This window comes from Stegostoma tigrinum, chromosome 25 (genome assembly GCF_030684315.1).
Source record: "Stegostoma tigrinum isolate sSteTig4 chromosome 25, sSteTig4.hap1, whole genome shotgun sequence".
NCBI classification, from domain to species: Eukaryota; Metazoa; Chordata; class Chondrichthyes; order Orectolobiformes; family Stegostomatidae; genus Stegostoma; species Stegostoma tigrinum.
Genome location: NC_081378.1, coordinates 18,661,555 through 18,674,860, shown reverse-complemented (window position 1 = coordinate 18,674,860; position 13,306 = coordinate 18,661,555). Strand labels below are relative to the sequence as shown.

General features: G+C 45.0%; 1 protein-coding gene across 5 annotated transcripts in view; it reads right to left on the bottom strand.

Annotated features, from left to right (window-relative positions):
- Positions 1 to 13,306, bottom strand: part of mapk8ip2 (mitogen-activated protein kinase 8 interacting protein 2) — a 70,029-nt gene that overhangs the window by 42,852 nt on the left and 13,871 nt on the right. The gene's annotated exons all lie outside the window — the stretch shown is intronic.

Here is a 13,306-nt window from a genome sequence, read left to right as displayed (position 1 = left end):
TCACATCCCTACCACTCTCCGAGTGAAGAAACTACCTCAGACGTCTCCCCTATATCTACCTCCACTCACTTTAAAACTATGTCCCCTCGTCATAGCTACCTCCACCCTAGGAAAAAGTCTCTGGCTGTCCACTCTATCTATACCTCTGATCATTTTGTACACCTCTATCAAGTCACCTCTCATTCCTTTGTCTTTCTAAAGAGAAAAGCCCTAGCTCTCTCTACCTTTCCTCGTATGGCCTTCCCTTCATTCCGGGCAACATCCTGGTAGATCTCCTCTGCACCTTTTCCAGCGCTTCCACATCTTTCCTGTAATGAGGCAATCAGAACTGGACACAATATTCCAGATATGGCCAAACCAGTTTTGTATAGCTGGAGCATAACTTCACAGCTCTTGAACTCAATCCCCCCATTAATGAAAGCTAATACACCATATACCTTCTTAATAACTCGATCCACATGGGTGGCAGCTTTCAAGGAACTTTGGACATGAACCCTAAGAGTCCTCTGCTCCTCCACACTGCCAAGAGTCTTTCCATTAATGCTGTATTCTGAAAAATTCCCTCAGGTTTGGGCTACATCAGAGGCCAGCTGGGCCCCAGAAACATAGCTCAGTGTTCTTACCCATAGAAAGGAATTCCATTCACTAGCAGCTGTGTGACCATCAGAAACATTTTCTGGGAAAATGTCATAATTCATTTGCCCTCGGGAAACTGAAGGGCCATGGATCGCTGCTGAAAGGGCAGGGGATACCCAATAAAAATATGGCTGTGCAATCCTGTAATGGAGGTACAGCAGTGAGACAACTATTACTAACTCACTACAAGGACCAGCACTGAGTAGGACATTGCCACTTGTTGAAAGCGTTTTGATGCCATCGTTGGTTATGTTCACCCTCTAATACAACCACTCAATAGTGCTATGAATAGTGGTGGTCTGCTATACTCTATGCAACACAGCCATTCAGACAGTGCTGGAACGAGAGGACACCATATCGCTGAATTAGAAGAACATCAGTCTCTGTTGCACATTGTTATAATTAAGATCCTTTGGGTAAATTTTGAGGTGCTGCAGTTGCAAAGCTCCAATATTATTCAGAATATGCAACTGGATGTTCCCGCTGGAGCCTAACATCAGGTGGATTTCCACTACATCTCTCAATTATTTCCTTTTGCGTAAATACTGCCAAAAGATTCTGCAGTCAAGCTGTCCCGAAGCAAAGTCAGGAGTGAGAGGCAGTGATGCAGAACAGTTCAGTAATTGGTTAACTTCAATCTCACTGCCACACACTGCCCACAATCTGCTCTGAGTACAGCACTACATCAACATCCAAAGAAACTGTATTATAAATGCTTTGTTTTTAAAAAAACTCAAACCTGTTCACCCTGAAATGAATTTATAATTGGTCTATTTCATTCTGTCATTCTGACTAGTCAAATTCCAAATCCTTCATGACAGGCTGGCTTCAATATTAATATCAGCATCTCCATTGCCAGTATACGAAAGGGCCATTTCATAAGTGATTTGTTGGCTTCATTCCACTTACAAAGATTCTCTGACTCACTGTTGAAATGGTTCTTAGAATATAGAAATGGGACAAAAAATTTGAACACATACATGGCCTAAAGATCATGAAGCAGATATATCTTATTCCACCAGCGTCAGGTAATGAAGCGAAATTACATGGAATCAAGCCTGTGGTTTACATGTTGTTGACGAAATCTTTTGTCTGTCTGATCATTTTCCTCATCAGGCCAGTAACACTGCTGTCTGGTCAGTGGAGGGTTTTTTTTTCCCTATTGCTCGGGGTCCTCCCTGATCATGGACAGCTAAGAACTTGAGACTATCAGGAAGGTGAGTTGCCTTAGCTTTCTTTCCTTATCATGACCAGTCAACAGTGCTTGTTTGGGCTCCTGCATTAGGAGTGCCTGGAAGTGCAGTAGAAGCAGGTTTAGTTGAGGCATTCAAGAGGGAATTTGATAAGTATTTGGATAAAAGTAATGTGCAAAGGTCTGGAGAAAAAAACAGGAGATTGGAGATGCTCATTTAAAGAGCTGGTGTTGGCCAATGGGCTGTAATATTTCCTTCTGCACTTAACACTGCTGTGACTCTGATCAGCTAGCACTGGATTGCTGGATGTTAGGCCTTTCAGTAAGAAAATATAATGTGGAAACATTTGAGGTGATGCACTTTGGCCGGAAAAATAGAGGAGCTGAGTGTTCGTTAAGTAGGGAAAGATTGCAGGAAGCTGAAGCACAGAGGCTTTTTTCAGGTCCTCATGCACAAATCATGAAAAGCTAGCATCTATGGTTAAAGGGAAGGCAAATGGATTGATGGCCTTCAGTTCAAAGGAAGTGGAGCGTAAAATTAGGGGGGTTTTGCTAAAACTGTATAAGCACTAGTCAGACTACAGCTGAAATCCAATGAACAGTAAAATACAGAAAAAAAACCGCCTATGTTAGAAATCTGAGACAAAACTAGGAACTTCTGGAGAAAACTCAGCTGGTTTGGCAGCACCTTTAGAAAGAAAAGCAGTGCTCGAGTCCAGTGACCTTTTGGAGTTTTTCCAGCACTTGGTTTTCGATACTGTTAGCAATTCTGCCCCTCTTAGCCAGGCAAAGGCATGCTGGTGTTGAAGGCAGTTGAGACACGATTCACTAGATTTGTCGTGCGCACATAAAGGGATTTGAGAAGATTATGGCTTGTACTCGCTGGAGTTTGGAATAATGGAAGGAGACCTTATTGAAATATAAGATTCTTAGTGGGCTTGACTGGGTAGATGTGAAGAGGTGGTTTCCACTTATGGGAGAGTCTGGGACCAGAGGGCATAACCTCAGAATATTGAGTCCCCTATTTAAGATGTGGATGAGGAGACATTTTTTCATGAGGTTAGTTACCCTGTGGAATTCTTCACCATGGAGAGTTGTTGAATCTGGGTTGTTAAATGTGTCATTAAGGAAAGCAAGGGTTATGGGGATAAGACAGGAAAGTGGCATTGATGATTATCAGATCAGCCACAATCTTATTGTATGCTAGAACTGAGTCAATGGGCTAAATGGCCTATTCCCACATCTTGTATGCAACAGGCCTGCACTTTTCAGGATCTGTTGAACTTGTAAGTGCCAGTTTATTTTGTAGGTTGTTATGTCTGCCTGTTGGTCAGGCATTTAGTGAAATTATTTTGTAAAGGAACCTCTGTAGCAGCTGGTGATGTTGAGGGAGGGCACTGAGCAGTGCAGCTGGACAGTGGTCTTGGACCTCCAGCAACAAGTGACGACAGTGAGCAGTGTGCTGGCATTGTCAAATTGGCTTTTCCTAAAGAAAATGGCATCTTTGGAGATAGAAGGCCTGATGAGGGGAAGAATCAAACAGCCAAAGGATTCCCCCAACCAAATGAAAACCACAGGTTTGTTCCATGTAAGGACTGTCTTCCCCATTTCATCTTAATTCCTCTTCATAAAGACCCAATGCTAGTGGCATAAAGAATCCCTGCTTCATGTTATTCTGTCTGCGGGTTCACATTTCATGTTACATTTCTGCCGTGCTCAGTAGTATTCCACACAACAGGCATTATGTCACAGCAGTCAGGGTAGAAAAGTACCTGGCTAAGATGACTGGGCAGTGGTGGAGTTGAAATTGGCAGTATCCATGAGAGAAGCTGAAACTTCTCCATAGCATTGCAGGCTCAAGCATCCTGTGGATGAAATCAGATCTTCAGGGCAAATCTAAACAGAGACTTCAGATGGATGTTCCCATCATTCAACCTGGTCCGACGTTCTATTTGTCAATGAGTAGGAAGCTGGATGGAGTCAGGTAACACCAGAAACACCCTGGATTGAGGGTGAACAGCTCTCATGACACCCAGGAGCCTTAACACAGTTAAGTTGGTGGTTAGTGATAATGGGAACTGCAGATGCTGGAGAATCCAAGATAATGAAATGTGAGGCTGGATGAACACAGCAGGCCCAGCAGCATCTCAGGAGCACAAAAGCTGACGTCTCGGGCCTAGACCCTTCATCAGAGAGGGGGATGGGGGTGAGGTTTCTGGAATAAATAGGGAGAGAGGGGGAGGCAGACTGAAGATGGAGAGAAAAGAAGATAGGTGGAGAGGAGAGTATAGGTGGGGAGATAGGGAGGGGATAGGTCAGTCCAGGGAATACGGACAGGTCAAGGAGGTGGGATGAGGTTAGTAGGTCGGAGATGGAGGTGCGGCTTGGAGTGGGAGGAAGGGATGGGTGAGAGGAAGAACAGGTTAGGGAGGCAGAGACAGGTTGGACTGGTTTTGGGATGCAGTGGGTGGAGGGGAAGAGCTGGGCTGGTTGTGTGGTGCAGTGGGGGGAGGGGACGAACTGGGCTGGTTTTGGGATGCGGTGGGGGAAGGGGAGATTTTGAAGCTGGTGAAGTCCACATTGATACCATTGGGCTGCAGGGTTTCCAAGGGGAATATGAGTTGCTGTTCCTGCAACCTTCGGGTTGCTGGTGAAGTTGCCCCCATGGATCTCTCCATCAAAACAACCAAGGATAGGAAGCTAAAAGACTACCTAACAGAAACAGTGAGGGAGGGGAACCCCCAAACGGTATTGAGGAGGCCTCATGGAGACAAACATCAGTTGTCTTTCTTTGGATTGGATTTTATCATCTGGATCATTGGGCAAGTTGGATTTTTGAGGCCAGGAAAGAGGCTGGCATCAGGGAGTTGTGGTAGAAGAGGATGTCGACAGCAAAGCAGACATTCTGGCAGTAAGGTTTGATCTGGAAAAAACTTGTTCTTATGTCGAGCAATAGGCATTTACCCTACAGTGGTCTTGAAATTTGACAAGGTAGAAGCATCATGCCTAATTGATACAAGAGCAGAGGTGTCAATTGTTACTTAGCAATTGTTTCTGAGCATCTTGCTGAGGAGTGTGAGCAGATTATGCAGGTCTCTGGTTCGCTAGGGTAGGACCTTCCTTATCATGGCTACATCAAGTTCTCCCTCTCTGTTCTCAATCGCAGCTTTTATCACCTGGGGTTTGTGGGATGTTTGTGACCTAATTAGCATTCAAATGGAATTGAGGAAGGAGTATTCATGGTGTCAGGATCAAAGGTGTTAAGATATATCCAGGTCTCCTTGGAAAGCATGTCTGGTGAGTGCCAGGAGCAGCACATTATGAGGTCGATAATTGGGGCTCCACATACTCGAGTTGTATCAACCTGTTGGGGGGGACCTCAGGACTGTTTGAATGTCAGGGAATTCGGCTGTTCTTTTATCTGCCCACACCATTTTGAAGGCTTATGCCGGTTGGTCAGTACAGTTCAGATAAAAGTAATGTAAATAATCATGCCCTTAGTTGAGGGCATGACCACAAGAGGGAACCCACAGGTAAGAGGGGGTTGTGGTTGATACCACGCCTATAGCAGCATTCTAACCTCAACTCTCTGTAACAGTCATACTAAGATTCAAACCGGTCCAGGCAGGTAGAGCCAAAGCAGGTCTAGAGCCAAGTGTGATTTTACCTTTGGCATCTATGTTGAAAGACAACCTTAGACAGCATCAGCTGGATAGTGCAGGCATCAATCGGCTACACATTGGCCAAGTTTCTGCCCACTCACTTAACCTGTCTACAATTCTGAGTTGAATCAGTATCATCCTTACTGCTTGCTTTCCCATCCACGTCTGTATCAACCTCAAAATTTGACGATAGTACAATCGCTTCACTCTTCCAAGCCATTCATTTATATTGTAAGTAATTGCGGGCCCAGCATTGATCCCTGCAGCACTCCACCAGTGCTCAGTGCCCTCCCTCAACATCATCAGCTGCTACAGAGGTTCCTTTACAAAATAATTTCATTAAATGCCTGATCATTAATGGGTTGCCATCCTGAAAATGTCCCCCTTATCCAACTCTGTGTCTTCTATTAGTTATCCAATCTCTTTCCATGCTGATATGCTACCCCTGACAATATCAGCCTTTATTTCATTAAGGAGTCTTGTGCACAGCACTGTATTGTAAACATTAAGCTGGGTTTCTGGATTAATAGTTTGTGAGCGGCATTTCCACTTTGCCACTGCCTCCTCTCTGTGAAGCTAGACACAAAAAACAATTTTCATCATCATTTCCAACATGCCAGGACAGGATTCAGCCAACTAAGGAAAAGTATGCTCAGGGACCAGGGTCTCAAACGCAGCAGCGATCACCACACTTCAGTGACTTGGATATTAAAGAACTGGAGAATTACCTGCAGCAATGCTTTTACAAGGCCCTCCAAATCTGGTTTCAGAAAAAGCAGATCCAGGGCACTATCCTCGCTGAAGTCAACAGGCCTACGATAAAATCATTCAAAACTAATTCTGCTAGACAGGGCATGTCATTCTGATGTTTGACACCAGACACCTGAAGAAATTGTTCTACGTGGAAGTTGGCCACCACAAGCGATCCCAACGAGGCGAGCAAAGATGCATTCAGAATCATAGATTTCCTACAGCACAGTCAGAGGCCATTCTGCCCATTGAGTCTTCAACAACCCTCTGAAGAGCATCCCACCCAGATCCTCATAACACCACACTTCCAATGGTTAATCCACCTAACCTGCGCATCCCTGGACACTGTGGGGCAATTTAGAATGACCAGTCGACCTAAACTGCACGACTTTGGACTAGAGGAGAAAATGGAGCACCCAGTTGCAAACCAAACAGACACAGGGAGTACAGCAAGCTCCACACAGACAGGCACTCGGGGCTAGAATTAAACCTGGTTACCTGGTGCTGTGAGGTAGCAGTGCTAACCACTGTGCCACACAGGATAACTTCAAAGGCTGAACAGGTGAATCATAGGCCATGAATTCTCTTGAGTGAATGGTTATGTCAGACTGAAATGGAAAAGGTTTATTTGGGAAGGCACAGACACATAAGGGATATTGTCAGGAACACACAGAAGCAAAGTCAAGGTATTGGAGAGAGCACACAAGCTTCCAACAACTCATAGACCTGACCCTTCAAGCACCACCTCTTCTCTATTTGGCAGAGGACTACAGACAACACGGTATTTTTCAACCGTTTCCTGATCTATCAAATTAGAATGGATGCAAGTTATCTACATTACCAAGGGGTTGTTCATGTGAAAAGATCATTATACCTTAGCCAATATATCTACCCTGCCAGTCATTACAACCTACTCAACATGCCTACACTGGCATGCATTACACCTACCCACATATCTCTACTGCAGTCATCACATACACCACTGCTCATCACAACCTACAAACTTATATATCTTATGGTCAATGGAAGAAGTGAAAGAGAGTTATCACTCAAATAGTCAGGCTAGGAATCAAAACACTCAGCCTAAATCAAGCAAATAGAACAATATTTTACCCTATTTGAAAAGTCTAGTCCTTCAAATACAATAAACTTTCCTATAATCACGAAAAAATAAAGCAACTATTAAATTACAAATTTAAGCACACTCATGTTTTGGTGAGCAGCATAAGTAGGATACAATCCCAGCAACTGAATTATGAAGAAGGTCAAAGCATTTTAAACATTAGAACTTGAGCCTCCTTTTAATGATGCGGATGTGCTACACTGAATAACAGAAGGGAGATGTGATAGTAGGCAAAATAGGAGTGGGGAATAGTAGGGATATGCTGACTTAGAAGTGAGGGGAATAGTTAGTAGGGAAACAAATATTGTGGACTGAAGATTGGTGGCAGGGAGGGGTGAGATTGCAGAATAAGGCTAGAAGAAGTGAGATTGAGAGGACTGGTAGCTAGGAGAGGTAAAATTGGATGTGAGGACTGGTAGCAAGAAAGGGTGAGAATGGACATGAGGACGAATAGTTAGGAAGGGTGAAATGGCAGAAGCAGGTGCAGGAGTCAGTTTATATTCACTACATGCGGAGTATGGAGACCTTACTACTTGATTGTTCTGGGTGAGCTTAATGTGTATCAGCTGAAGCACTGGAGAAAATTGAAAACATGCAAATGGTTCTTCATTGACAACATGAATTATTCTTTACTTTACATCTCCAGGACATCTCTGCAAGGTTCCTCAGGGTAGTATATTAGGCCCAACAATCTTCAGTTGTTTCATCAATGGCTTAGCCTCCCTCATAAGATCAGAAATGTTCACCGATAATTGCACAATGTTCAGTACATTCACGACTCCATGCCCACATGTAACCAGGTCTGCCAATATCCAGGATCAGGCTAATAATTAGCAAGCAAACACTCATGCCATACAATAAGATTGACAATCTCCAACAAGAGATAACCTAGCCATTGCCCCTGGACATTCAGTGGCATTGCCCCAACTGAGTTCCCCATTATCAACATCCATTATAGAAACTGAATTGGAATAGCCATATAAACACTGTGGCTACAAGATCAAGTCATAGGCCAGGAATCCTGTAGCAAATAACTTACTCCTTGATTTCCCAAAGCTTGTCCACCATGAACAAGGCATAAATCAGGGTTGTGACTGAATACACACCCCTCTTGCCTGGACAGGTGCAGCTCCGACGACATTCGCAAAGTCTGACACTGAAATAACTGCACAGAGGCTGGAGTCCTGTCACCAGATCACCCTGTATTTATTTGTGGCCAGCCAGCTCAGAGTCACTCCCCTGAACCAAGGAGATTCTAAATCTCCTTGTGATATATTTTTTCTTTTGTTCCTCTTTCTTTCTCTTTTCCCACACTGCTGCCATCCAGCAGTATCACTTATTGTCCCCTGCACCCATATTGTGCGTGTGCATGTTTGAGACACAGTAAAAAACACCAGATGTACAAATAACTTTATAAACATCAGCACCAGGAAAATCACCCAACTGACCAAAAGAACTTTTGTCAAGCAGAGCCCCTTGGGGCAAAGCCTATGTGAAACAGAAAGTGAGGAGGAGGATAGGGATCAAATCAAAAGACAGTTTGGGTGGAAATAAAGCAATCTCCTGGGTATATTGGTCACCCAGATTTGCCTGTGTTAATATTGCCAAATCAAGGATCTCGTAGTCAAAAAGGTCCACCTGGTCCCATTCAGTACATCCCATCCCGACTGAGTCTGGGGATGTAGGCGTGGTCTTTCTCCTGTAGTGTCTCTTGCAACATTTTCAACCTAGGTCCCGTTCCTCTGACTCAGACTCAGTCACGGGCGGTGTGTACTGGACCATAGCCTGTCTCTTCCATCTGGAGTGCCCAGAGGGAGTTTCCTCCTCTTCTTCCAGCAGTAATGGTAATCGACGCTGCATCCATCTGGGACTCCGAGGTTTCCTCAACACTAGATGGAGGAGAACTTACAGTTTCTGACAGGCCTTCTGGCTGTTCTGTTCCTGCCCCGTTTGTGAGGTAACTGCTTTCAGGTGATCCACGTGTTTGTTCAGGACTGTATCACCGACTTGAACTTTGTAAGTGATAGGACCCAATTTACATCAACCTCGCCTTATGTCCATACAGGCCTATTCCCAGGATTCCAGCACCAAACCTCGTCCCTTGAATTAAATTATCTCTCTCGCTAAAGGCATTTTCCCAACATCAGCGTTCCTGTTGCCGTTTCACCCCATTCCTCACCCTCCTGTAGGTCTGGAAATATCGGGTTTAACCTGGTGTGGAGTCTTCTCCCCATCAGCAACTCTGCTGGTGTTATCCCTGTAGTTGTGTGTGGGGTGGTCCTATAATTGAACAGGAACAGTTTGGTATTGAGTGATGCTGTAGGCTGCATCTTTAAGCCTTCCTTCAATGTTTGGACCCATTGTTTCTGCTAGACCATTGGACGATGGATGGTATGGAGCTGTCCTTATGTGCTGAATGCCATTGGACATTAGGAAATATTCAAATTTCCTGCTGGTAAATGACATCCCATTGTCCGTGACCAATACTTCTGCAACTCCGTATATCACAAATGTTACTCACATCTTCTCAAATCATTATCCTCAAGCTTGCCAAACAGACTTTAAACAAGTCCAACCACTTTGAATGAGTGTGCACTATGGCCAGGAGCGTTAAGCCCATGCAAGAACCAGCACCATCGACATGCAACCACAATCAGGGTTTACCTGACCATTCCCACGAAGAGGGGGTCACTGTTGGTGGCAATCTCTGTCCTTGTTGGCACTCTGGACACCAATCCAGCTATGTTGGCACCCAACCCTGGCCACCAGACATAGCTTCTTGCCAGCATGTTTGTCCTGGAAACCCCTGGATGATCCTGGTGCAGTTCAGTCAGTATCTGGCAGTGACCTTTACTCAGGACAATCACCTTTGCTCCCCACAGTAACATGCCATCCTCAATGGTGATCTGGTCTCTCTGGGTCCAGAAAGGTTTCAATCTTGGTTGTGATGGCCCTTCTGTTTCCCCCATCACTACCAGCTGTTTCAGTTTCACTAAGACAGGATCTTTTGTGTCCACAGTCGGACATTGTCAGTGACTGGAAGGGAGTTCTGAAATTTTAAAACCAAAACAGACTCTTCCAGGGGAGGCACCATTGGTGGTGTATCTGCTCGTGGGAGGCAGCTCAAGACATCTGAATCAGTCAGTTGACTTCCTAGCTGGTGTTCTGAGTTGTACGCACTGAGAATAAGGGCCCAATGCTGAATTCTACCAGAAGCTATGGGGGCATTGTCTTGTCTTCCTTCAGGAGCCCTAGCAGGGGTTTGTGATCGAGACATATGACAAATTCCCATTCATAAAGGCACTGGTGGAACTACCTCATACCAAAAGGTGACCACCAAACCTTCCTTCCCTATCCGGGTACGTCTGCATTCGGCATCAGGCAAACTCCAGGAAGCGTACACTATCGGATGTTCCTTTCCGTTGGGCCGGCAGTGAGCGAACAATACCCCAATACCGTACACGGAGGCATTACATGTCAGCACTACCTCTCGCTTCAGATCATAATGGGCCAACACCTTCAGTGACAATAGCTGCTTCTTCACTTCCCTAAAGATACCTCTCAGCTACATGACCATTTCCAAGACTGAACCTTTTTCTATAGCAGGTATAAGGGTGCCAAGATGGTAGCTGGGATTGTATGAATTTTCTGTAATAATTCACTAACCCAAGGAAATACTAAAGCTCTGGTAAAGACCTGGCACCCAATGTTCCCTTAATTACACTCACTTCATCTTCCAATGTGTGTGGCCGGTTTTGTTGATTCTGTAATCTAAGTAAGTGACTTGACGTGCTGGGACACACCTTTTCCTGTCTAAGGCATATACCCGCCTGGGAGGAACATTTAAGCTCAATGTCCACAATCGCCAAGCCCTCTTTATTGGACATCCCTGTTATCAGTATGTGATCCAGGTAAATGGCAATCTGGGGTAGCCCTTATAAAACGTTCTCCATGGTCTGCTGGAAAAGAGCTCAGGCTGATGATACCCCAGATGGCAGCCCTGTATATTGGTATAAGCCCTTATGGTATTAATTGTAGCCTAATTCTGGGCCTCCTCATTCAGCCACAATTGCAGGTACGTGTGGGATCATGTCCAGCTTCATAAAAGACAGCGACCCCCCTCCACCCCCAACTTTGCACACTATTCCTCAATGTGAGGTATTTATTGTGCTGTGAGAAACGGTTAATTTTTTGTTTAAAACCCCCACAAAGGCGAACTAAGCCATCAGGCTTCACAATCGGTACGACCGGTGCTGCCAATTCTGCAAACTGCACTGGTTTGCGATAACACCGTGTGGAGCTGGCCAAGCAGCATCAGAGGAAAAGGAAAGCTGATGTTTCGGGCCTGGACCCTTCTTCACACCAGCTCCACACCTTGTTATCTCAGATTCTTCGGCATCGGCAGTTCCTACTATCTCTGCACTGGTTTGATGATTCCTTCATTCTCCAGCCTCCTGATTTCTGCCTCTACTTTTGCCCACTTGGCAAATGGCACTGGGCAGGCCTTGCAAAATTTCAGAATTGCTTCCTGGGCAACATGTAAAGTGGCTTTGGTCCCTTTGAAAATCCTAAGCCATTCCTGAAATACTCCGAGGTATTTTATTAGGACTTCACTGAGGCAGCCATTTGCTATTCGAAAAATGTTGAGCCAATCAAGATGAAACTTTCTCAACCAACTCTGCCCCAATAGGCTTGGGCCTGAGCCTTTTACTACCATCTGTGTCAACTGCACCAACTGCTTCTCAGGAGAGACTAGAACTGAAGTAGTACTCTGAATCTGCAAAGGTTCCCCAGCGTACGTCATCAGTCTGGCTGAGGTCTCACAAAACTGAAGGGTTGGAGTCCTCAGAGAATCTTGTTAAAGACAGATTCTACAACCACAGATGCAGCTGCACCGGTATCGAACTCCATGGGAACTTGGTGACCATTAATTTTAATCGGTTCCCATCTGGATGTCACTAAGCAATTTACTTGTTCCAACACACACATTATGGGACTTTTCAAGGCATGCACGCTCTTGGACACCAAGTTGCTGGTTTTCTTAACTCAAGTCAGGCCTTGGAGAACTCCTTTGCCATTTCAAGTTCACATACCGGCAGCAACTACTATGGCTCACCAGCCCAGATCCTCAAGAACGTTTTAGCCACTTGGCTGAGGCTTGGCTTTGTTATAGGGTTTTGCTGTGGGTTGGTCTCGGGTCCTTCTGCCCAGGATATGCCGTGTGTGAGGTTCTGTGATTACCTACTGTCACATGGTGTTCCCCAAGCTCAGTCGGACAGATGAGGGAGTCCACCCTGTAGATCCCATGATGCACTTGCAGCATTTTCTAATGATAAAGCCAGTTGCAGTGCCTGTTTGAAATCCAGTTGGGCTTTAGCTCATAGGCACTTCTGCATGGTCACATCATTAATCCCACATACCACATGGTCTCTCTGCATCTCATTGAGGGCTAATCCAAAATCGCAGTCAGTCATCTCAACTTCATCAAAAATCCCAATACAGATTCCTCCAGTTTTCTAACAGCTGAATAAAACCGACAATGTCTCAGAATTACAGGAGGTTTGGGGTTGTAATATTCCTCAACCAACTCCGTCACCTCTTGGAATATTTTAGTGTCTGGTGCCTCTGGGAATGTTAAACCTCCTTATAACCGAAAATGCTGCCAGTCCACAAGCAATCAGAAGGATTACTCACTGCTTTTCATTTGCCCCAGTGTCATTTGCCTGGAAAAAATATTGCGTTCTTTCTACATATTGGACCCAGTATTCAACAGCAGGGTCAAACAAATCAAGTGTCCCGAATGAAGGTATGATGCCAGAAATGCATACCCCAACTCCAAGATAACCAGTGCAAGTGACTGTTCTTCAGACACATACTGTTTCTCCTGTCGCCATTGACGTCACTGAGCAGAGGCTGATATCCCATCAGCAAGTTACCCTACTT